Below are 25,246 nucleotides of genomic sequence, written 5' to 3'. Positions count from 1 at the left end.
TTGTTGTGAAGCTTGAATAAGAGATAGCTAGCCAGGCAGAGCCAAGAGAAGAAAAGAAGCTTTCCAGGCAAAAGGGAGCAGGGGTAGCTATGTGATGTGAAGACCAGAGTGGGTTCTGGGTCCCTGGAGCACAGGGTGAAAGGCAGGGCAGGGGAGGTGGTACATGATATGGACAGATAGAGGGACTCAGATTCCAGTCACTTATAGCCTTGCAGGTCATCCTAAAGAGGTGAGAGGTTTTTCTGTGGGTGATAGGGTACGTTAGATAATTCTGGCAGCTGAATAGAGGATGGAAAAAGAGCAATGAAAAGAATTAAGGCTGAAAGCAGAGAGACCAGCATGGAGATCGAAGCAGTGGTCCAGGTGAAAGGCAGATCTAGGATAGTGGCAGCAGAGATGGAAAGAAAGGGGGGATCCAAGGAGGCAGAGCTGGCAGGATTTGGTGACTGCTGGACATGGGGAAAGTGCTCCTCATCTCAACCTTCCCACAGTGACTTTCAATGTCACCTTGGAAAGGAGCAATTCGATGGAAGGATTGAAAACATAATAGGTGGAGATTTTACACTCCAGATCACTAAGGACTCAGAAGACTGAGGTTCAAGATGTTAAATGCTGCTTATTTTTCAGATTGCAGTACTGAAAAGACGGTTGTTGAATGCTTTCAAACTCCATGTAAAAACATATACACTCAGATGGAGATCTACAGTCTCCATAAATTCCTAGTCAATTTCTTCAGACTTGGGACACATTTTTAAAATACGAGGAAGAAAAAAAAAAAAAACAGGTGAGGGGAGAACAGTTTATGCCAATCATTTTATAAACAACCTGACTTTGCTGATGGGAAAATAGACCTTGAAAAAGTGCAATTCATCAATACAGCAGAGGTCAGACTTCAGTAAATAAAAGAAAATTGCTATAATTGCTGATAAAATGCAGCTTTTGTCATTTCATTTATGCATTTCAATTGCAATTAGATTAACAAAGATTTCAAGGGGGAGAAATTTCCATTGCAAACTACTTTTCAGAGTGAACAAGCAAGGAGTTTCAAAAATAGCTCAAAATCTACGAGCAAGGCCCCAGAGGGACAGCCAGGGACAGGTCTTCTGCTTCCATAATCCTAAGTCCCATCTCCTATGGAGAGATATTGGGGGTGTGTGGGGAGAAAGAGGTGGATAGCAATCCAATTGGGATATAAGCAATAAGGGGTCTACTGTCTGTAGAGAATTTTAAAACACTGGGGAAAAAAAGTCAGACTGGTTTTTAGGATACTTATGTTCTGATGATTCTAAACAAATAATAAAACATAACTCCCCCTGGGGACTTCTGATCCCACCATATTCCTCCTTGAAAGGTCATTGCCTAAGTCAATGCATGTTTCAACCAACTATGGGACTCTAGCATTTAATGGATACCATTCACTCATTTATGCCCTCAACCATTGAGCAAACATTTATTCATCCTACTCATCATTCTACTAGGTTGCTATTTTAACACCTAGATTTATAATGAGAATTTCGAGACTCAGAAATGAAGAAACTTACCCTGAAAATCTAAATTACATAAACAATCAGAATATGAATCTAAGGCTGTCTTTACTCAAGAACTCATGTTTTTTTCTCCTTTAGTAGCACCCTGACAACAGCCAATTCTTAGGAGCTAGCTGGCCTTTTCCTTGAAGCAAACCCTTGCCTCTTAGTGAACAAACTCTGTCTCCCGTAGGCTTCTTCCAAGAGACATGAGGGACCAGTCTGGGATGGGAGCTGGTGAGTGAGAGATATTTAAGATCCCAAACGTATGTAACATTTTTAAACTGATATTCAACCCCTGAACTTGATATTTCTAACTCAGCACTTATCATGGGGACAAGATATTTCTATGCCAATGGAAGAAAGAAGGGCAAGGTTGAAGAAAGAGTGATAGGAAGGTCATTTTCTCATTCATTAAGATATGAAGATCTGACTCTTATTTAAAAACACTCGAAGTAGGAACACAGGATGCTTGGGTAGAGCACTTGACTAGCATGTGCGAAGCCCCGGGTTCAATCCCCAGTACTGAAAAAAAAAAAGGATTCTACAAGTCACACAAAGACAAGGTTCAGATAGAAAAAAGTTATTTGTGGCAATACAATAAGTCACACTCCCCAACATTCCCAGAGCACCTACTTTGTGCTTGGGATACCAAAAGTCTGAAAATATGGTCATGATTAGGTCAAGATCCTGATTCCAGAACTTAAGTTTCTGTGAAGAGCTTCTCATTCTTCTTTTATCCTACAGGATGATGTTCACATTGGTGGATCTCTAATCCTATCTGCCCCTACACACACACACACACACACACACACACACACACACACACACTAGAGAAAAGCAAAATTCTTATAAAACCATCAAAATGGTGACAAAGAAAATAATTTAACCACAAAAATCATACTTCACAGATACTATAATATTGTACAACAGTTGAGAGAGCATCCATAACACTCTACAGAGGAAGGCATAGATAAGATAGGATCAGTGCAATTGCTGGCTCCCCAGCTGTTCCTTGGTCAAGAAAGGCTATAGATGCCAGTGAGTGAACATATATGAAAAAGCATGGTCTCTGGACCAAGTACAGTAAGGTCCCAGAGGCTGGTGGGACTGCTTTTCCTTGAAGAGCTAGACTAGACCTCCCAGCACTGGTGGCCTTTGATATGAGTCTTGATACAATTTTGACAGATATATCTGGCAGAAAAAGAAAATAATTTCAGGTAGAAAGAACAGTTTAACTATAGGTATACCAGTGAGTGAGGAAAACACAGGCAACATTTGAGCCTCAATAACCAGCTCTGCAAAACTAGGCAGATCTAGGGTAGAATTATGAGTGTGATGGATAAAAGCCTTGAATCTTGAGTGTCAATGCAGTAACAGTTTCCACAAGGGGTAAGCTGCTCCTTTTTAGCCAAAGCAAACTGAAATTCCCCATTTCTTGAAACATGCCCACTGTGAAGAGCTTTATCTCTGAAAGACATTAACCATTAAGCCCATTTTGCAGATGAGAAAATGACTGTTTAAAGTAATCAAAATGAAGTAATTGGGAAATAGTGAAGTTGAAATGAGCACCCAGCTTTAACACATTCAGAAGATTGTGACCCTAATGTTGTACTAGGTGGCCTTAAGGGCTTCCTGCAAGTAATCAGCTCTCTGGGTCCTGAAAACCACCCTTGCCAACTATGGCAAAGAAGCTTGGCCTCTAAGGCTGACTCAGATCCTCCCTAACCAGTACCTGAGGCACTTATGCAATTGAACTTGGGGTGTCCAAGGTACTTACTGAAGCCCTCACCTGCTTGCTGTCAGGGACAGGCAGACACATTCTGTACCTAAGAGACATAAATATATAATGATAATAGAGGGTGCCAAGACCCTTAAGGAACGGGGAAAAGAATAATCTCTTCAACAAATGGTACCAGACCTAGTGGTGTCTGCATGCCTAAAAAACAAACAAAAAAACCCCAACAATTTAGACCCCCAATTTTGGAGAAAAATAGCACTAAATCTTTGTAACTGCAGATTTGTCAATGGATTCTTAATATAACAACAAAAGCACAGACAACAAGAAAACAACAGGTAAGTTTGACTTTATCAAAATTAAAACCTTCTATATATCAAATAATACTATGAAGAAAGTGAAAAGATAACCTACAAACAATTTGAAAATCATAAATTTGATAAGGGTTTAGTATGTACAGTATACAAAGAACTCTTCCAAATCAAACACAACCAGACAAATGACTCAATTTATAAAATGAGCAAAGGACTTAAATGGGCATTTCTTCAAAGAAGATACAAGTGGCAAAAAAATCACATGAGAAGATGCTTACATCATTAGTCATTAGGGAAATGCAAATGGAAACCACAGTGAGATACCACTGAACATCCACCAGGATGTTATAATTGTTAAAAAGTATAAGCCGGGTGGGGTGACACACGCCTGTAATCCCAGAGACTCAGGAGGCTGAAACAGGAGAATGGTGAGTTCACAGCCAGCCTCAGCAAAAGTGAGGCACTAAACAACTCAGGGAGACCTTTTCTCTAAATAAAATACAAAAAATAGGACTGGGGATGTGGCTCAGTGGTTGAATACCCAATCCCTGGTATCCCCCCAAAAAGTGTAAAATACGTTTTGAGAATTAAGATGTAATAAAATTGGAGCCTCATACATTGCTAGGATTGTAAAATGGTTCAAATGTTGTGGAAAATAGTTTGGCAGTTCCTCAAGATGTTTAGTATAAAATTTCCATGTGATCACGTAATTTCCTTCCTAAGCATCTACTCAAGAGAATAATAAACAGGTGTTCAAGGAAAAATATGCATGCAAATTTTCATAGCTATTTGACTTTTATGTATAATAGCCAAAAAGTGGAAATAACCCAAATGCTCACATCAGATAAACTGATAAACAAAATGTTGTATGTCCATGCAGTTAAACATGTAGTATTCGATCACAAAAAGGAAGAAAGTACTAATCCATGCTGCAACATGGATTAGCCTTGAAAACATGTCACTAAGTGAAAAATCAAGACACACAAGGTAGTATATTGCATGATTCCATTTATGTGAGATGTCCAAACCCATAGAGATAAATAGCAGATTAGTGGTTGCTAGGGCCTCAAGGGGAGGGAGACCCATAACGAGCACAGGTTTATGTTGCATATACTGTAAATGTTCTAGATCATCGGTGATGGTTGAGTAACATTGTGAACAAATTGAAAGTCACTCAATTTTACACTGAATAATGGTTAAAGTGGTAAAGAAAGAAGTATACTGGAGCAGAGGGACATGAGAAATGTTACCTTTCAGGAACAGCCCTCCCCCCAAAAGTAGTCAATCAAAATCAATAAGAGAGATGAGAGGAAAATAAAATATCTGATTTAAAAATTTATGAACATTTCAAAACATTAAAGAACAAAACTAAAAAGCAAAGCATAGAATAATGGTATATTAGCAACTAATAGGACAGATTATTGTGCATATATGTGTGTATGCATGTATAAATGTGTATGATGTACTTGTAAGTTAAAAAAAAAAAAACAGCCACAGAAAAGGTTTAAAAACAAAACAAGGAGCACAAGGAGCACTTAGATTTGAAAAAAAAATTCACCCTCTTTAGCAATTGAAGAAGGATAAGTTAAAATAAAATTAAAATACTTTTAGTTCATTAAACTATTGTTTTAATAGAAATATTCAGAGCTGTTATGGTATAAGGCATGCATTATAATACATTGCCTCTATGATGGTAAACTATTGTATTTCAGAAAGGAATTTAACCACAAATATCAAGAGTATAAAAGTATACAAATATCACCTAAGATTCCACAGCTTTCAAAAAAAATGAGGTAAAGAGACATGGACTCAAATACAAGAAATTTTTTCATTGCAATATTAATTTGTAAATAAAGTATTTATACTAAAGGAAAAACATGTCAAACAATAAAAAGTATCAAAAAAGAGCAAAACAACCAACCCAAATCTTAGCATACAATAATCATCATCATTTAAAGTAAGGTGACAATGTCTCACATTTGTTCCCAAAGCTATAGACTGAATGGGTAAGTGAGGTTGATTTGGACAGATGGAAATGGGTTCATAAAATAACCTTATATAATGCTATAATTAGAAAAACACTATTTCACTTGATTTATATAGACAAAAACAGAAATTGAAGTTAAACTGGAGGATTAGGAAACTGCAGAAAATCTCTTTACTATGTGAGATTTCATTTATAAACAATCACTTTAAAAATACTGAGTTTTATAAAGCTTCTATAATAAAATGCCACAAATTAAATGGCTTGGAACAATAGAAAATTTAAATTTATTATCTCACAGTACTTAAGGTCAGAAATCAAAAATCGTGTTGCTAGCCGGGCCATACTCCCTCTAAAGGCACTAGGAAAAGATCTGGTCCAGGTTCTCTCTCAGCTTCTGGTAGCCTCAGGTGGTCCTTGTCTTGTAGATCACAATTTACTCCCTAGTCCCTGTCCAGATTTGCCCCTTTCCTTAAGGACAGCAGTCATATTTGCTTAGAATCACACCATAATGATTTTAGTTTAACCTGATTACCTCTGTAATCTCCAGGGGATATGGTTGTGGCTCAGTGGTAGACCACTTGCCTAGCATATGTGAGGCACTGGGTTTGATTCTTAGCATCACATATAAATAAATGAATAAAATAAAAGTCCATCAACATCTAAAAAAAAGAAGAGCCCCATTTCCACATAGGGTCAATTCTGAGATACTGGGAGTTTGGACTCCAATCTATCTACTTAGGGGACACAATTCAATTACAAATTTATAAATGAGGTGAGAAATCTCCTTTAAGAAAAATACTTTGAAGGGCCAGGGATGTGGCTCAAGCGGTAGTGCGCTCACCTGGCATGTGTGCGGCCCGGGGTTTGATCCTCAGCACCACATACAAACAAAGATGTTGTGTCCGCCGAAAACTAAAAAGTAAATATTAAAATTCTCTCTCTCTCTCTCTCTCTCTCTCTCTCTCTCTCTCTCTCTCTCTCTCTCTTAAAAAAATACTTTGAAAAGGATCTTAAGGATTGTGAGTCATTATGTTTTTAATTTGGTAGACTTATTTTAAACAGTATGAATTGACCCCTTGCATGTGAATGAATGGTAAACTAGACTTTTTATCAAGTCATCTCGTGTCTAGAATTCTGGGTATTGGTTCATCTTATGTTGAATGAATTCCATCAGCAGACAACTTTTATTTTTAGGAAAAAGGTTCATAGCTTTATACCTCTGAGTTCCCCAAAGCTTGAAATATAGTACTCCTATGTTGCACTTAAGAGACAATGAATGAGGGACCATTGGCTGACAACAGCCATATTGGGTCACACTTTCCCACCGGGATCAAGGACAGATACCACCTCTTGCTGACTTTGAGCATGGTTTATCCCTTCTGCTGTGCTCCCCTCCCTCCATGGACAGCTGGCTTTTAACTGAGTGGTCTTCTGTGGAAGAACTCGTGGAAACTGAGTCCTTATATTTCATGTTTGGATGTTAACTTTTTGTCTATATATTTCTACAAACATTTGATCAGATGTAATAACATTTAGTTCCTTTGTCATTCCCTCAGAATATTGCAGGCATTGAATGCATCTGGTGAAGTTGGAGGTCAGTTTGATTTCTCTCCTTGAATTTGATTTGTTTTTCTGTTTGGATGCCAAAACAATTATTTCTTCATCATTCAAATTTGGTATTAAGAGGTTATTCTCTCTTATCATTCTGATCTTTTTTTTTTTTCCTGGAATATGATGTGTCCTTTCAATCCTTAGAAAAGAGATGAAATGCATTTTCTACTCCACTTGTTGGGAGCTCTTCAGCAGAGACACCAATGATTCTTATTTTTTTAATCCACTGTGTCCTTCACATGTCTCATCCTTTTCCCAAGAATGTGAATTTCTGTTATTTTCCTCAGCTCTCACCATTACTACTGCAAACCATATTTTTTTTCAGAGCCTGCAATACAATTTGCAGCTGTCTGATTTAGTTCTCTTTGTTTTTAATTTATTATTTCTGTAATTGTGTCGTTCTTGCTCAATTTTCTTAGCATTGTAACCCCTCTTTTCATCTTATTGTGTTGTGTTATCATCTCATTTCTCATTGTGGAGTCCTTGTTTCATGGAATTCAAATTCTTATTAAGTTCTTCTGTAGTGCAAACACACATTGGAAGTTTTCTTAAGATATATTTTCTTTCAGGTTAGATTTTTCATTTGCCGATTGTAAGCAGCACTCCTCCTTCCTTTTCTCTCCTTCCTTCCAGACTGGATGGGGTGGACACTGTTTGCTTAGCTGTCACGTGGTTGTTGTTCATCTTTCTCATGTTTGATATGAGCTGTTCTGATGAGACTTTCGATTTCTATGAAGTGCGACTAATTTTCTCTTGACTTCTTTCCCCTTCTATCTGTTCTTCTCCCAGCTCTACATTAAGAGCCACAGTATGGCCATTCTAGGCCCTACTTGGTGGTCTCAGTCTGTGCTTCCTATGTGTTTCACAGCATAGACATAATGTGCTAGCAATGTCCTGAAAACGATGTCCTGAAAATAGTGAGACAGTGAAAACTATCTGAATAGCTTAGATACTAAGATCCCAGGATAGAAAGCAGAGGCTCTGAAGCTTTCCCCTGGACAGCCTGTCTACACCCTCCAAATATGGGGTCACCTCTCTCTAATCTGACTTCTCACCTGATGGGCTTGAGTTTAAAACCACACCAGCAGGGACCGAATATTTTCTTGAAGTTTCTGGCATGAGACTGTAACTCTTTCCTTATTTGTTGCTACTGATGATTGTGGGTGGAGGAGGGGGGATAAGCAGAGTTTTAGTTATCTGCCATTCATTTAGTCAAGACCTGAGGGAGAACAGTTGTTCAGCTGGCTTCTTGACCCCACCTGGATAGAAGCTTGTGTAATTATTTATATAAGAGAAAAAGTAAAGAGAATCCTAGTTCTCAATAACAGAAGATTAAATTGATAAATTATAATAGATCTTTATGACTGAATATTAAATAGTCACTAAATATGTTTTTGAAATTAAATGAGAAAATAAAAATTTCACAATAAATAAACAATAGATCAAACCATAGGCACATGAACCGGTTGTGTTTTGATTATTCATATATCTATCTACAAAGATAGATATAAAATCCAAACAGAAAATTAATCAGTATACACATTTTAAAACCTGGATAGAAATACACCAAAGTTGACAGTTGTTTTCCTGGGTGGTTACTTAATCTCTTGACGCTTCAGTTTCAGGTAGAGAGAGAGAGAGAGAGAGAGAGAGACTTCTTTGAACATTTGAAACAGAGGGAATGTATTGTAAAGTATTGGTTCACACAGGCACTAGACAGCAAAGAAGCCAAACAGGGAAGAATGAGGTACCTGAAAGATTAACAGCAAGGAGCTCAAAGGCCTTCCTCTGAAGTTAAAAGATGCCCATGAGGCTTCCCTAGCCCAGGGATGGGGTTCCCTGTGGAAGCCGCACATGCAGATACTGTTTGGCCCACTCACCTCCATCCAGTGCCTCCCACTGGCTCAGTCCAGGGGACATCAGCCAGACTGGGTCAGCCCCTTGCCAAAGAGAAGAGAAGAGAGAAGCATCAGAGGAACTGAGGACAAGCAGGCCAGGCCCAGCAGTCGCCTCTTCCATGGAAGTCCACCTCAGGTGACAGCTGAAGAAATAATGACTGCAAAGCAACCATCAGGACAGGGGTTCACCCCAACCAGCCCTCTTCTTTAGAAATGAAAGGATGCCTGCAGGGACAGGGAACAAGCAATTACTAACTGTGAAGATGTGTCAAGGACATGTGGGAGACATGGTTTGGGACATCTCAAGACTGTTATTGTTTTAGTCAGCTTTTTTGCTGCTGTGACCAAAAGATCTGACAAGAGCAACAAGAGAGAAGGAAACATTTATTTTGGAACTCCTGAGTTCTTAGTTTTAGAGTTCTTAGTCCCTAGCTGGTTGGCCCCATGACTCTGGGGTAGAGGTAAAGCAGGACATCATGGTGGAAAGGTATGGCAGAGGAAAGCAGCTTGGAACATGGAACCAGGGAGCAGACTCCACTTGACAGTTAGAAAATATATACCCCAAAGGCACCCCCCCAGTGCCCACCCTACCACACCCTACCAGCCTTCAGATACCACTCAGTTAATTCCTATCAGGGGATTAATTCACTGATTGCATTAAGGCTCTCATAATCTAATCATTTCTCCTCTAAAGCTTCTTTGTCTCACACATGAGCTTTTGAGGGACACCTACTATGTAAACCATAAAATTAATCAGACAGAGACCAGGTAAGCAAGAGTCAGGAGCTGAGGCAGAGACTGCCGGTTACTCTTAGAGAGAGTCCAAGGGGAAGGGAAGGGCTTTGTTTTCCAGAATGAGAACAAGCCTGACTGGCCACCAACTCTAGAGTGTAATATGCAGTCAGCTCCACATCCACCAACTCTCCCTGCCCAGGAGTTCACCCCAAGAGCAGAACAGCTATCACTACCTGCCCACAAGCACTTCCAGAGCATCTCAAACAGGCTGTGAGAGCAAACCTGTGAATACCTGGCATATGCTGGCAGCCCCACCTACCCACAAACCATGATGCCCTTTGTGTGTGGGATTTCTCACTTATCTGCCTCATTCCTTTTTTCCCTCTCATTCTTACAACTTTGGAATGGAGTGTGGGATCATAGCCGCCAAACAGCCTCCTTATTAGCATCAGAACTATAGTCAAAACACATTATGCTTGGCTAATACATTTATTTTTTTAAGGAATGGAAATGCCATCAAAGCATAGTTAATCGGAATTGAATTAAATCATAATTGGAGCTCTTGTGCCCAAGGAAGAGAAATTATTCTTTATTGTTGCAGACAGAAAATGCACCAAATGCAATTTACTTTTTTAAGTAAATGGCCATTATTGTCAGAGGGGTGTGTCCCGATGACACTGGCTCACAGCATAGTCAGTGCCAGTATGTTTATTGATAGATCCACTGAGGTGGCCATGATGGGAAAAGTGTGCTCATTCAGGGTGAGCCCCTGCCCAACCCATGACCTCCCAATACCCTCTGTGAGAGGGGCAAGATGACACTCACCCAGAGAGACTCTGGGAAGCAAATGCAATGATATGTCAAAGCTGCTGGTCTCTGGGCTGTCATAGTAGAGAGGACTTCAGACCTAAGTCTGGTTCCAATGCTGTGACTTGTCCACTATTCCAGTGGTTCCTGGACTGGCTGCCAAACAACAGTGCAGAAAAATCCTTCCAGAAATAGAGCTAGATAAATGATTCCCACCCAGGGCCTACTTATCAAAATCTCTAGGGTGGTGCTTGAGGCTCCAGGGTCTTTTGTAAGCTCCTCAAGTCCTATGCACAGCCCAGATTTGGGGACCACTCTACTAGCCCTCAGGGGTCCTCATGGCAAATAGCAAGCACACCTGTGTGGATCTCCAACACACACTACTTAAAATAAACTGAGTCCATTGCTTCCTGAGAGAACAAGAGACACTTTAGATTAATATAGAATTGATCTAACCAAGATCAGGCAAACGCACACGTGCACGCACAGGCACCCAGAGGAGCTGATGTCACCACACCCCATGTCTTCTATTCCCTGCTCTAATCCAAGGTCTGCAGGCATCCACCTGTAGGGATTCCTCCTCATCTGGAACAATGGTTATCACTTCCTAAGCACATACTGTGAGTCAATCCTTCATATGTCTGAATCTGACCCTAAGGCAGAGACATCATTATTTCCACCTTAACAGGTGAGGAAAGTGAAGCTCAGACAAGTTATAGAACTTGTTCAGCCCATGCTGTGGTGTGAAGAATCATGGCAGAAATCAGGTTGACATTTACTCATGTTCCTTCCATGTTCTATCTTCCTCCAAAGAACAGGTGTGCATCATTTAATGATGGGGGTGCACTTGATAAATGTCATTGGGCAATTTTGTTTTCTTCTGGCTATCATAAAATGTATTTTCACAAAGATGATTATGATATCACTAGACAGTATAATCTTATGGAACTACCATCATATGTGTGGTCCAGTGTTGGCTAAAACATCATTATTCAGCACATGATAAGTGCATCTGGGTCAGAAGAAGAGGAAGTAGAGTGGAGTGGGGAACAAGAAATCAGAAAGGGACATCTAGGACTCATAGCCTTGAACCACCATCTTTGGCCATGGGGCGTCTCAAAGCCTAGATCAGTGGGAACTCTTTATGGGGAGAAAGGAGGGAATCAGGAAATAACAAGAATTTAGAGTCACATAGCTCTGTAGTTCCCACATTTCCTAGGACCAAGCTGTGTCCTTGGGTAATTTAGTTAGTTATTGGAGGCTGACTGCCATGTGTCAAAGCAGGAGTAATATTACTTGCTTCTTGGGCTATGTAAAGAATGACGAAATGTCTATGGGTATTCAGCATAGTGCCTAAAATGTAGCAAAGTGTCTAGAATCACTGACATTTAGCTTTGTGAGTTGAGCTGCTATAAACATTGATGTGGCTGCATCACCGTAGTATGCTGATTTTAAGTCTTTAGGGTATATGCCAAGGAGTAGGATATCTGGGTCAAATGGTGGTTCTATTCCAAGTTTTCTAAGGAATCTTCATAATGTTTTCCATAGTGGTTGTACCAATTTGCAGTCCCACCAGCAATGTATGAGTGTGCCATTTTCCCCACATTCTCACCAACACTTATTGTTGCTTGTATGGAACCAACCTAGGTGCCCTTCAACGGAAGAATGGATAAAGAAAATGTGATATACACACACACACACACACACACACACATACATATCATACATATACACACACACATATATGTTTTACACACACACACACACATATACACACACACAATGGAATATTACTCAACTTTAAAAAGAATAAAATTATGGCATTTGCCAGTAAATGAATGGAGCTAGAGAATATCATGCTAAGTGAAATGAGTCAATCCCCAAAAAACAAAGGCCAGATGCTTTCTCTCATATGCAGATGCTAATTCAGAGGTACTTTGGATTTGGCAGAGGGGAGGGAAGAAAGGGAAGGGGTACAGGGGTAGAAAGGATAGTAGAATGAATCGGACATTATTACCATATGTGCATATATGACTACGCTACGCGACTGGTGTGATTCTACATCATATACAACCAGAAGAAAAGAAGTTATACTCCATTTATGTATGATGTGTCAAAATGCATTCTACCGTCATATATAACTAATTAGAACAAATAAGATAAATAATAAGTGAAATCACTCATGTTGGTAGTACTTACACAGTAGTAGTAGCAACAGGACTAAAATGCCTAATGTTATGTCTGACAAACAGTAAATGCTCAATAAATGTTACTTCTCATATGCCTCCTCCTAGCATCAACCCTATAGGTTTTCTACAGGCCTGGATTCTAGTATTGGCTGTTTTCCTTATTGGCTCTGTGACCTGAGGGGTCATCTAGCTACCTCTTTGCAGACCAGTTTTCCTCTCTTTAAACTTAAGGGGTCAAGCTACATGTCTTTGATGCTGAATGAAGTCTCCCCAGCACATAACAGGGTGTTAGTCTGCATGCATTGAAGACTGGAGAGGGGGATTAGTGTCCCATGTCATTGTTTCCAAATCTAAAGAGATAGGAATTCTTTTTACAGACTGCTAGGGTCAACAGGGTTTGGCAGGACTGCCCTTTAACAATTGTGCTAAGCCCTATCTTTCTGTTCTCCATCTCTAACTGCCAAAGAAGAAATGAACTATGATTCAGTTATCCACCCATCCACACCCCTGCCCCCCTCAACAAAACAAGAACAAAACACTTGAGCACTTGTGGCATAACAGTTAAGAGGCAGGGAGACACACACACACACACACACACACACACACACACACACTACACAAAGGTGGGAACTTTCAACACATATATTAATAGCATTTTAGCTAGCAAGTGGATTTCTTCAATCTAGAGTGACTTTTAATGTTTGATGGTGAAGGCTCAATTCCTTGAGTTGCTTTCAGTGGTCTTGTTTTAAACAGAACTTTCCAACATTTTTTTTTTTTTTTAAAAAAAGGCCTGTCTTTCTCAACCTACTGAAAAATAGTAACACCAGCTCCTCAGCCATCCTGGACCTATCAGCACAGCTGGTCACTATCTTCCTCTTCCCTGTGTTAAGACTCTGTTCCCATCTATCACCCTGCTCAAAACCCAACCTCCTCACCCTGTCGGTGCCCCCATGTTATCACCCTTTGGTGGTTTTCCTTGAGTTCCCTCCTGGGACCTCCCATTTGCAGTTCCTTATCCTCAATGCTCTCTACCGTCTCTGTGGAAGCCAAAGTTGAGGCTGATATTCAAGGGGAACTTCGAATGTCTTTTTGCTGCTAACTTCTTTCCATCTGTGGCTTTGCCAGGATGATTTATCAGGGTAATAAAGGACGGGGAGTTAGGGAAGAAGGTGGAAGTGTTCAAGAGGGGAGCTTTGGCAAGGGCCATGAGGGCCATGCGGCAACTAAAGAGAATACAGGTAGGAAAAGGGAGAGGAGGAAAAAAAAAAAAAGCTGGCCCACTTGGAATTTTCACAAAGCTGGCCTTTTGGGCATTATATAATTTTTTGAGTTGACTTACATGCTACCTGACTCTAAAAAGGATTTGAAGGAAGTTACCAAAAAAGAGCAAGGGCATCTGCAATAAACTTAATAAAAATAATTTAAAAAAAAAAAAGGAATCAGGGAGAGAAAAAAACAGCTCCCTTAATTAAAATAGGAGAAAACAAATATGTATAAAACCTGGCACCTGGACTTCCAGCCTTCCAAAGTAAAAGCAGGAATGGGAGAGTTTTAGGCAGGCCTCCTTATTGTGGCAGGAGAGCAAGTGGCCATTCCTTGGGAAACGGGATGCTTTTCCCATATGCATGTCAGAGAGAAATCCCTGATGAGGAAGCTAATCGCTTTGTGTGAGTTAGGAAGTCACGTGCAAACATGAATAAGGCAAAGAGAGTGCTCCCAAGGAGCCTTAGTGAAAGTCAAAGACCTGGCCTGGCTGGGACACCCAGAGAGAGCATTAGAGATGCCATGGCAGCCAGAGAAAGCAGGATGACTAGCTTTTCACTTTAGTTTTTTTCTTTTTCTTGAGTGGGGTGAGTTTCAATTATATGGAAAGAAAACATCTCCTGATATTACGCATGTGCCACATCAAAATTTGAAAGTTTTATTTCTACACACCTACCTTAAAGTTGTGCCGCGTTTGTTCTGTGACTTTGATCTTGACATATGAATGACAGTTCCTAGCAACTTGAGAAGCACTGCATGAAAGGTCCGAGTGGTCATCTCCTAGCCTTCTCTGTTCCATGTGCTGGGCATCAGGGTTTGGGACAAGACCCTGGAGCAGAGTTAGATGTAAGATACAGAGAGATGGAATCTTCATGGCACCCAATCAAGTGGGCTTCCTGTCTATCTCTATTTTATAAACAGCTCAACTGAGGTTTGGAGAAAATCAACTACTTGGGAAGCGAGATGGTGCCACAAGAGAGATCTGTACTTGAGCAGTATGTCATGCAGCTCTGTCACACAGTCACAATTTCTGTGAGCTTTCTAATAACCAAGGAAAAGATGTTCAATCCACAACATCTCTAAAAGGTAGAAGACAAAACAGTTTCTTCCACAATGTACACCTATTTGTGCACTTAAGCCAAGGCCCTGCACGATGGAGGGTCCCTGTGTCCTTCAACTCCATGTGGCCCTGTTGAATGCTTTGGAGATGAATCATACTTTGCATCTCATGAATCTCAGCACAGTGTGCTCAATCACTTTGCCATCATTAATAATACAGACACACCCCAGGAGGCAGGCACACATAAGCAGTGAGGAAATGGAGGTGCAGACAGAGGTTAAGCACCCTCTTAAGACAGCCTTGTAAGAGCATGTAAACCAAAGAGTGACTTTTCCAACTTCACAGCTATTAATTCTCATTCTTACCAAAGGAGAAAGCTGGCTGGAGCACTGAGGAGGCAATAAGACAGCAGGTTTCCAAAACAGGACTCCACTAGAAGTGACAGCCATCCCTCTCTTGGCAGCTTAAGAATTAAAACCCCACTCTCATACTGGCTAGCTCTGTGCCCTTGCACAGGGATGTAGCCCTAGTGGGCTGTCTAGCATGCCTCCATTTTCTTATCTCTAAAATTGGGAAATTGAAATGCCTATTCATAGAGATTTTATGAGGATTCAGTGGGAAAGTCTTTGTCAAACACCTTTACAGCTAGAATAGCCAAGTACCCAAAAGATGTTGGATGGGAGTGACAACAATGATAATGGTTATCAGCATCTCCAAGAACCCTGCCCAATTTGAATGCTTCTATATCAATAAACTTTCAGGGAAAATAGCATCCTCTACTTTTATTAGACTCTTACAATATCCCCTTGCCTAACAGAGTCTAGGCCAAAAATAGAGACTGTACAAATGTTTGGTGGCCTATAGAAGCTGCACAGAAAACTCAGTGATAGACTGAAAGTCCACACAACACATTACTATAAAACTACATTATCAACCTGGCTTTAATTTATTACTTCCTAATCTGTCTCCAGACAAAAATATCTTCTCAGCTATACCAAAATTAGGATTGGCCAATATGTACTTCATTATGGGACCTTGCAAAAATTACTTTCCTCTCCAAACCCCAGCTTCCTCATCTACAAAATGGGGGTGATAGTTGTAAGCATTAAACAAGAGAATGCATGAAACTGCCTGCCACCGTTCACGACGCATCTAGAATGTTCACTATGTGTAGCTGGACTGATTGCAACTCCTCCTCTCTGGTATTACATACACACGTGGGTACTGGAAAGATTAATCAGATGTTCCAGAAGTGCTTTTAAGATGAAAAATATGTTCCTGAATAAACAACACCTAAGTGAAAGTGAGGGTCTAGATTCAGGGCATTCATGATTATAACGAAGCTGGAAAGAACAGCCTCCCCAGCTGGAGCCCTCAGAGAACAGGGTTCACATTCACAGTAATTCTGTATCCCCCACAGCATGCAGGACAGACACTTGCAATTTGTTCATGGAGACAGAAATTGGTTGAATGGCATGACCTAAGAATGATAACCAACTGATAATAGTGAGACACCTAATATTTAATGAACCTATACTAAGACACCTTTGTGTCTGGAATATACTGAATGTGCAAAAGATTGTGGATCATGATGAGGAGAAAGAGAAAAAGGATGTCTTGCTATATCTAGAAAGAAAAAAGACATCCTCTATGGAGTTTGTAATATCCACAGTGCATAATACAGTCTGGGCTAATAATAAAGATTATACAAATATTTGGTAATGATGGTGGAGGAGGTGCTGATGGTGATGGGGGGGGGGGCGGTGGTGGTGTTTAGCAGCTCTAAGTCCTTGCCAATTTCAAATTCTTCTGTTGCTATGTATATTTAAGAAAGAATTCTGCACCATACTAAGCACTATACAAATATAATTTATATTCTCTCTCATAACCCTGTAACAAAGTTATTATCTCCATTTTATAGATGAGAAAATTGGAGTAAAAAGAGCTTAAACCACTTGCCAAAGGTCACACAACCATAAGTAGAAGAGTCTGTATCTACAAGGCCCCCATTCGTCACCGTTGTGCAATGCTGCCCCACCAAGGCAAATTGCCTTCAATCCCTAGCAGATGCCCAAGGGATATGGCCCTTGGAGTCTGAAAATTGTTCAAAATAACTGAGGACTAATGAATCCAATCCCTGCTCAAAACCTTGCGCTCTCTCTAGCCTCAGGCCAATAGTTTAATCACCTCATGTATCAGTTTCTTCACCTAGAAGCAAGAATTTATACTTACCTACACACGTGGGTACTGGAAAGATTAATCGGATGTTCCAGAAGTGCTTTTAAGATGAAAAATATGGATTATTTGCATTATTATTTTAATAGCCTTGGACTTTGTTATCCCCAGTTTACATGGAGGTAGAGAGCAAAAAGGAGATTGGTGATATTCATTTTCTCCAGCTTCAGCCTCTGAACCAAGCAGGGAAAACACAGACACATGACCTGAGGTTTCGGGTGAATCCTCCCAGACCTGTCTGGATGTGCCATGGCCCTGAGGCCTGATGGCTTCCCACAGCTTCTTGAGAAGCTGGCATCTATCAAACAGCCATTTACCACCTGTCTCACAGTAGTCCAAGGACAGGAGCTTTCCCTGTCTCTATCAACTATCCCCAGCACCCAAATTAGGGCCTTAGATGTAGTGAGACTCAATAAATATATTTATTGAGTGAACAAACAAGCAAATCAGCCAGGAAACAAAGACGAGAAAACACTGGAAGTATCTAATCCAGAAAGGAGAGGCAGGGGCATCTTCTGAGAGCCATCCTTGTTATGAGCACCTGCTCTGGTCAAACACTGTGCTAAATGCTAAGATAGAAACAGATTTTTGATAGTCCCTGTCCTCACAGAGTTCCCAGCCCTAGAGAAGGAGACACATTCACCAGCACATTAGGCACAGTAGCTTGGGCTCTGATAGACAAGTAGAAGGTCACCCGAAAGGTCAAAATAGGCAGGGGAAGTAGTGTGGTGAATGATCTCATGAAAGAACACCGTCACTAAGTTACAGGTAAGGAAGTCCACTGCCATAGAATGGAAACTCCATGAGGGTGGGGCTTTGTGTGTTTTGTTCACTATTGCATCAGAAGTCCTACTCTGGCACCATGGAACTAGAAGTTCTATGAGTGTGAGTGAGTGTGAGTGTGTAGTGAGCGTGGGGTGGGGGCAGGGCGTGTGCATTACAGACAGGATTGTTAGCCGCAACAAAATCATAAGCTTGCAAAGATGGTCAGGTATTACTTTGTTCCACAGTTGGGGAGAAACCTGTTCTTTGCTAGGGAAGGGAACAGAAGCAACAAGGGATAGAGCTGATAAAAAAAAAATGGGGTGATTTCAGAAGGGCCTTGAAGGCCACACTCACACTCAGGAATTTGGAACGTTCCTGTATTCTGTTCCTGCCTAATTCAAGCTAATATTTCAAGCAAAGATATTTTTTCTCCTAAGGCTCTCTTTCCTCTGCCAGGCCTGAGGGCAGGCTCATAAAATGTAAAATCTGTTTAAATTATTAAACGTGTGGCCAAGAGCAGTGGTCAGGGTGGAGGACGCCGCCCGTGACACCGTAAATCACTGCCATGGCTGGGACTTGGCGCAGCCAGGGAGCGTCTGGGAAAGCATGTGCACAGCAGCCAGAGGCTCAGCGGCGGGAAGCGCCAAGTCAGCACTACACACTTGGTTTGGGATGAATTATGGCGTGGAGGTGGGGACACTCTGTGCCGCCAGCCCTCTGACAGACAGCTCGACGCTTTGACATCCCCTGTGCTTCACAGCCCTCTTCAGCACCAAGCTGGCTTCCTCTAAGCCCAGTAGGACAAGGGGTAGGGCTGGGGCTGACACAGGAGGGGCTCCTTGCAGAGAAAGGCCTCATTGATTTCAGCTGAGCCCAGGCTCTCCTGCCCTTGAGGAGCAGAGAGAGGTCTGCAGAGATTCAGTCTGCACCAGAACCTGGGAGAGGAGGGAACAATGAGGCCACTCTGCTGTAAGGTCACAGAGGCAGACCCTGCCCTCCCTGCTTTGCGGGGTACTCTTATCCACAGCTGGCTTAGAACTGACAGGACCTACCCTCCACTAAGTTATTCCACATAGTGCCAAAGAGGAGGCACACTGGTCCTAGATACCAGATCTGAAAGCCAACTCCACAGCTCAGTACCTGGGTGAATTTGGGAAAGTTATTTAATTTCTCTGTCCCTCAGTTTCCTCATCTTTAAAATGAGATTAATCATAGAGTGGTTGGGAGGATTTAATGAGGATCACATACATGTCCATCTCTTGGAGTACTGTCTGGCTCATGGTCATTGATATAAATGTTAGTTCTGATGACCACTGAATTAATAAATTCTCACTGAACATTTGCCCTGGGACATATGCTTTATTTATAAACTCATCCATTCATCAAGTATTAAGAGCACCTACCACATTCTAGATGCCATGTGAGGCGTCTCCTGTGTCCTCTCATTGAGTCACTCTAGAAGCATTAGCTGAGCTTGTTTTCTATGTCAGGTCAGAGCCAGAGATTCGTATAACATACCATTTCATTAATGTTCCTTGCATTACATTCCCAGGGCTACCATAACAAAGTGCCACAAACTGGGTGGCTTCAAGAATGGCAATGCATTGTCTCATGTACCTCTAGGCTGGAATTCCACCAGTAAGGTGTCGTCGGGGTTGTTTCTCCTGAGAGCTGTAAGGTGGAATCTGTCCATGCCTCTCTCCAAGCTTCTGGTGGTTTGCTGGCCATCTCTGGCCCTCTTTGGGTTGCAGATACAGCACCCTGATTTCTGCCTTCATTTCCGCATAATGGTCTGTGTGTGGGTGTGTGTTTCTCTGGGTCTTTATTTGTTCTTTTTATAAGGAACCATTGGATTAGGACCCACACTAATAACCTCATTTTAACTTGATTACACCTCTAAAGACCCTATTTCAAAATAAGGTCCTAATTTGAGGTACTTGGGTTTAGAATTCCAACATTTCCCTTGAGAGAACACAATTCAACTCCTAGCTCTCTCCAACAAGAATCTCCTTTGCTGAGTAGGCTACATACACTGTCTCAGTCATTCAACAAACATTTGCTCTGGTAAGCACTAAAGCAGAGTTATCTTACTTCTTCCTTGAATGTTCCTGACTCCATCCTGGGCACTGGACAGAAAGCAGTACATCTGTGAGGTGGGCATTCCTATCTACATGTTATACAGCCAAGGGGTCTGCGTCCTGGGGATTCAGGTATACTTCAAGTCTACAGCCTTCCCAATGTAGCTGCCACCTCTTGAATTCAGCAACCTTGACTTCTTCCTGAGGCCCTAGTTGATGGTAAAACCATTTTGCCCATCCCAGGTATCCAAGAGCTGTACAGTTAACCTGCTGCTTGCAATTCAAAGCAGCTAAACCACCAAGAAAAAGCCCACCACCAGAAAATGGACTCCAACCCCATTAGTTGTTTGGAAGAACTAAAAACAGCCTAGCATTGACTAGATGAAGGGGGCATTGGGTGGCACAGCCTGTCTCCAACACACAAAAAGAACAGAGAATTGCTGCTCTGGCAGAGTCTTCGGGTGAAGTCATAGAGGAAAGAACAGAAAAGTTCACCCTTAATGAGAAATGACCTTCATAACTCCTCCGATCTCCCCCGAGTTTCCTTTGCAGAATATTACTTTTTTCCATATCTAATTCCAGTCCATCTATCTTATCACTAGTGTAGAAATATTAATAAAGATAGTTTTGTTTAGGCCCTTTATTTAATACTTTATTTAATATATTTATTAAATATACGTATATACACACACTGGGTATTCAAATAAATGATTTTTCTGCTCTTTCTCTTCCTTTATAGTCTTTTCTCTTGTTTGGTTTTATAAGGTCCTTGATGTTTATTTTAATATTTGTAATATCCCATTGGGTGAGGCTGACTCTCCTGGCCCTTTGCCATCCACAGACACCCTATTAGGTACTGGGATGAGCCTCAACCCACCACAACTTGCAGCTGCAGCAGAAGCTGTCCTTCCTGCATGGGCCTGAAGCCTCAGTCCACAGCCCTGGTCCCCAGGCCTCATCTACAGTTCATCCCCCCCATGCCCATCCCACTCTTCTTCATCTTTGGGGCACAACTTATTCCAGGCTGGTTGCAACTATGGGCTGAGTATCTTTGTTAGGTTTCATGTTGTCTGTGTCCCTATCTGTGAGCTTAGCTTTGGCCTCAGTCTTGCCCCTGTGTGCAGCTGGGAAATCAGCAGAAGCTGATTGTTACCCAATGCTGGAATTAAAATCCTGGGTCCCCCTCTCACTAGCTCCGTATCCTGGGGCAAGTATATTAGCCTTTCTGAGAGTTTCCTCAACCCCTAAAAATGCAAGTGGTAGTGGCCAAGCTATAGTGTTACTGTTACAATTAATGGAAGAAATTCCCAAAGTACAAGAGATTAGTGGGTTTGGTTACTACCATAGGATGATAGCGCTTCTATGAAAACTAACCCTTAACAACAGCAGACTCCTCATTTTATTTTATTTAAAGACGCAATCATTGCCTGATTTAATACCACATTCAAAGGAGAGACTGGAAAAAATATCCTAAACTGTACTCCACAGGAAAGAGACTGAGGATCCCAACACAGTGTGAAGTAGGAGGTGACATAACAGGGGCCAAGAAGGGAGGGGACTTCATGGTAAAGTTAAAGCACATCCCTAACTATCTGCCTGGGCTTTCTTTACTCTCAGGATTCTCAGATGCTGGTCATATGATTGGTGGTCACACGTATTTTAGTTCATAATTAAGTTTCTCTTCCTGAAAAATGGTAATGAAAAGTTTGGAGGTAACATATTAGCTAAGTGTGAAGCTTCCCTTAAGCCACCCAAATTAACAAACCTCGCTCCTGTGCTCTCCCCTCACCCACCCTGCACCTACCCAGGGCTCCTGCTGAGGGGACAACACCTCCTGCAGCAGGTCTTTGTATCCCTTTGCTCTCCCTGTCTAGGGCCTTCTGAGACTGGCTGGCTCCCTCACATATTTAAGGCACATGCAGAAGCGCACAGTCCCCACTTAAAAGTGACACTTTTTCCCCACCCCAAGTCCTTCCTATTTCCCTTCACCTTCAGGAATTCTAAATATAGCTTACCTATTATATTGAGTATCTCCTTTCTTCCACTACAATGCAAATTCCATAGGGCTCAAATTGGTGTCTGGTTGGCTCACGACTAAAAAAAGGCCAGGGATTTAATAGTTGCTTATTAAATATTCGTCAAATAAATGAGTGAAGAATGAATGAATGAAACAATTTATACTGTAACTGACCACAGCCACACAATTTTTATAAAGCATGCCCTGGAAGCACAGATAGGGAAACAGCCTCTTGAAAGGGAAAATCTGAGAGACTGAAGAGATGAGAACTTATTTTAGTTCTTCCTTGGTGTCTGGATCATTGGAGAGAGAGAGGGGGAGCTCTGAGCCCAGGGAATAACACCAGCAATGTCTCAGAGTCAGGAAACAAATGACATAATCTGGCAGAGGTGAATACTTCCAGAGAGCCAGAGAAGTATTTCCAGTGCATATTTTACACACTGTGAGATGCCCCTTGACAGAAGGATGCCTTGCTCTGTCCAGAGCAAGACAGGCTAGAGGTCCATAAGGTCACTCAAAGACCTGAGTTCAAAGGTCATCTTAGACACCTCTTGGCTAACTGAGCTCTCTTCATTCTTTTTCCATTATAGTAGGAGGACCAAATGAAATAACATGAAATGTTTTTCACAATGCCAGGTCATAAAAAGTCCTCCCAGTGTGGGTCTTGGGCAGTAGCTGTGATTTCAGAGCAGCCGTCTATGTGAGAATCAGCTTCTCTGCTGACTAGCTGGGTGACTACCCAAGCCACTTACCTTATCTGTACCCCAATGGCCTTAACCACAAAACAGGGCTCGCCACAGTACTTGCCTGCTAGCATCGTGGGCACATACAATGGTGCCTGGCTTGGAGGCCGTGTGACCTCAGTGTCAGCCACACTGTCTCCGGGCAGCCTGACCTGTGGTTCACTGGAAAGCTCCTCTAGTGGAAATTTGCATAACCAACCAAGGCTCTGAGAAGTCCCAGAACAAACCTGCTTGCTTAGCCTCACTCAGTATTTTTCTCATACTAATTTCCCCATGGAATGTTGTCTCCCCACCAATTGATAATCCAAAAACCTATTTCCTGGGACTCACCTTTGGGAGCCAACAGGTTCCACCACTGGGTCATCTGCAGTGGGGAAGGGGCTGCAACGGAGGGGTGATAACCAGAAGCTCAACATGCGGACCTTCCTGGCCTCAGAAGCTCATGAAGAGATATAAGGAGAGAAGAGACCCACAAAACTGGCTTTAGAGGATGGCACCTGTGGATTGGGGGTGCCACCCAAACCCATGTCAGAAAGACCAGCAAGCTGGCTGTGGCAATGTCCTACCAAGAGAAACAGGAGAAGTAGGATGGTGGCTGTGGGCAGAAGAGGGAAAGGGTGAGTCCCTAGAGGAAGTATGGGGAGTTTCTGTAAAGGGGGACCTCAACTCAGGATGAGTGGGGTTCTTGACAGACATTGCAGAAATCAATTTATGTATGCATCAGTTAGAGGCATAGATATTTATTTTGGAAAACAGAGACACATTCAAGGGGGAATGTGGGTTATCGAGAGAAGCATTGCCTTGGTCTGGAGTTCTAGTATTTCAGAAGGACAGAGGCCAGGTGCCAGATTACAGATGCATCAGGGTGCAGTTCCATGATGTTGTGTCAGTTTTCTTTGTACTTGTGTATCGCCCTCCTAACATACTAGTTTTTGCCAGCAAGGTCGTGTGCTGGGTTACCCACATGTTCCTCACTTGGCATCCCAACAGTTCATAGGTATTTTCCCACATTCCAATGGTGGATGGACCCTTCTCTTTTGAAACTCAGTTCATCTTTTCCCTGTTTTCCCAAACTTCTAGTTCAGGTGCACATGAAAATTATTTAGAAGACAAAATGGTCAGGATTGGAGCAAAGCAGGTAGGAGGTTTGAGAGGCATAACTCTTAACACCAGACTTCAGAAGCCATGCTGACTCTGGATGAACCACCCATAGAAGGAAGGCAAGCCCCTGAGTGTCACAAAGCCATACCACTGAGGACAGGATAGGCAAGTGACCCCCGTGGGCCACTGGGGAGGTCACTCAGAATGACTCTGAGGGGCCTTCTTTCATAATTTGTCTCAGGACACCCTGGAAGCCACAAGGGAGGAAAAGGGAGACAGTTCTGGTCATTGGGTCACAGTTCTTTTGCTCTTCCTCCCAATCAGCCTTTCTAACAAGTTACACACTCACACACACACATGCACACACTTTATCACCACCTTGGCACCTGTCTGCTGTGCTCAAACTCCAGCCCACCGGGGAGAGACCATGGAGGACAGAGTTTGAGTTCAAGGTCACCTCCTTGAATGCTTCCTATCTGTATGCCCTCAGGAATTCCATTCATCTCTCTAGGATTCAATTTTCCCATCTGAAAAGTGGGGCTGATAATGCCTTGCTAAGTTGTAAGGATTAGCTAGGATGCATGCCAATAGCTCAGAATTGCCCAGTACTTCCTTTGAGCCAAGCCCAATGTCAAAGCTTCCCGTGTTTCCTCTCAGTGACTTGTCAACCATCTTATGTGGCACTCTTCTTACCCCACACTCTGCAGATGGGAACCTGGGACCCAGAGAATGTAAGTAACTTGTCCAAGAGCACATAACCAGTGAGAGACGGGATGCAGGGACTCTGGTTGCACCCTTCACTGCTGAATTCTTATGGAAGTGACAACAAAGACTACAATGAGAATTTACCAGGAGAGTGAGCTTTAGGAAGTTGCTCCCTACCTCAGGGCCCAATCTTCTCGCCTAAACAATGGGAGCAACATGAGAGCTGAGTGCCCTGGTGCTAAGACTTGCCCTTGAGAACACCACCCAGCTTCAGCAGCCAGCCCAGGAACAGAGACTCTTGTCCTCGCAGTCACTCTGGCTTCCAGCAGAGGGATGGCTGCCACCACAGGCAAGGCCTGGACACCTCGCCAGGCAGGGAGAGCAGCCACAAAGGGCTGGGCTGAGCGTCTCAGGCAGGCCCCTTGGAGTCCGGCCCTGGGTGGGCAGGCCGCCTTCCAACTTGGCATCTTC

The sequence above is a fragment of the Marmota flaviventris genome, chromosome 9, assembly GCF_047511675.1.
Source record: "Marmota flaviventris isolate mMarFla1 chromosome 9, mMarFla1.hap1, whole genome shotgun sequence".
NCBI lineage: Eukaryota > Metazoa > Chordata > Mammalia > Rodentia > Sciuridae > Marmota > Marmota flaviventris.
Note: the sequence above shows the minus strand (reverse complement) of the source record.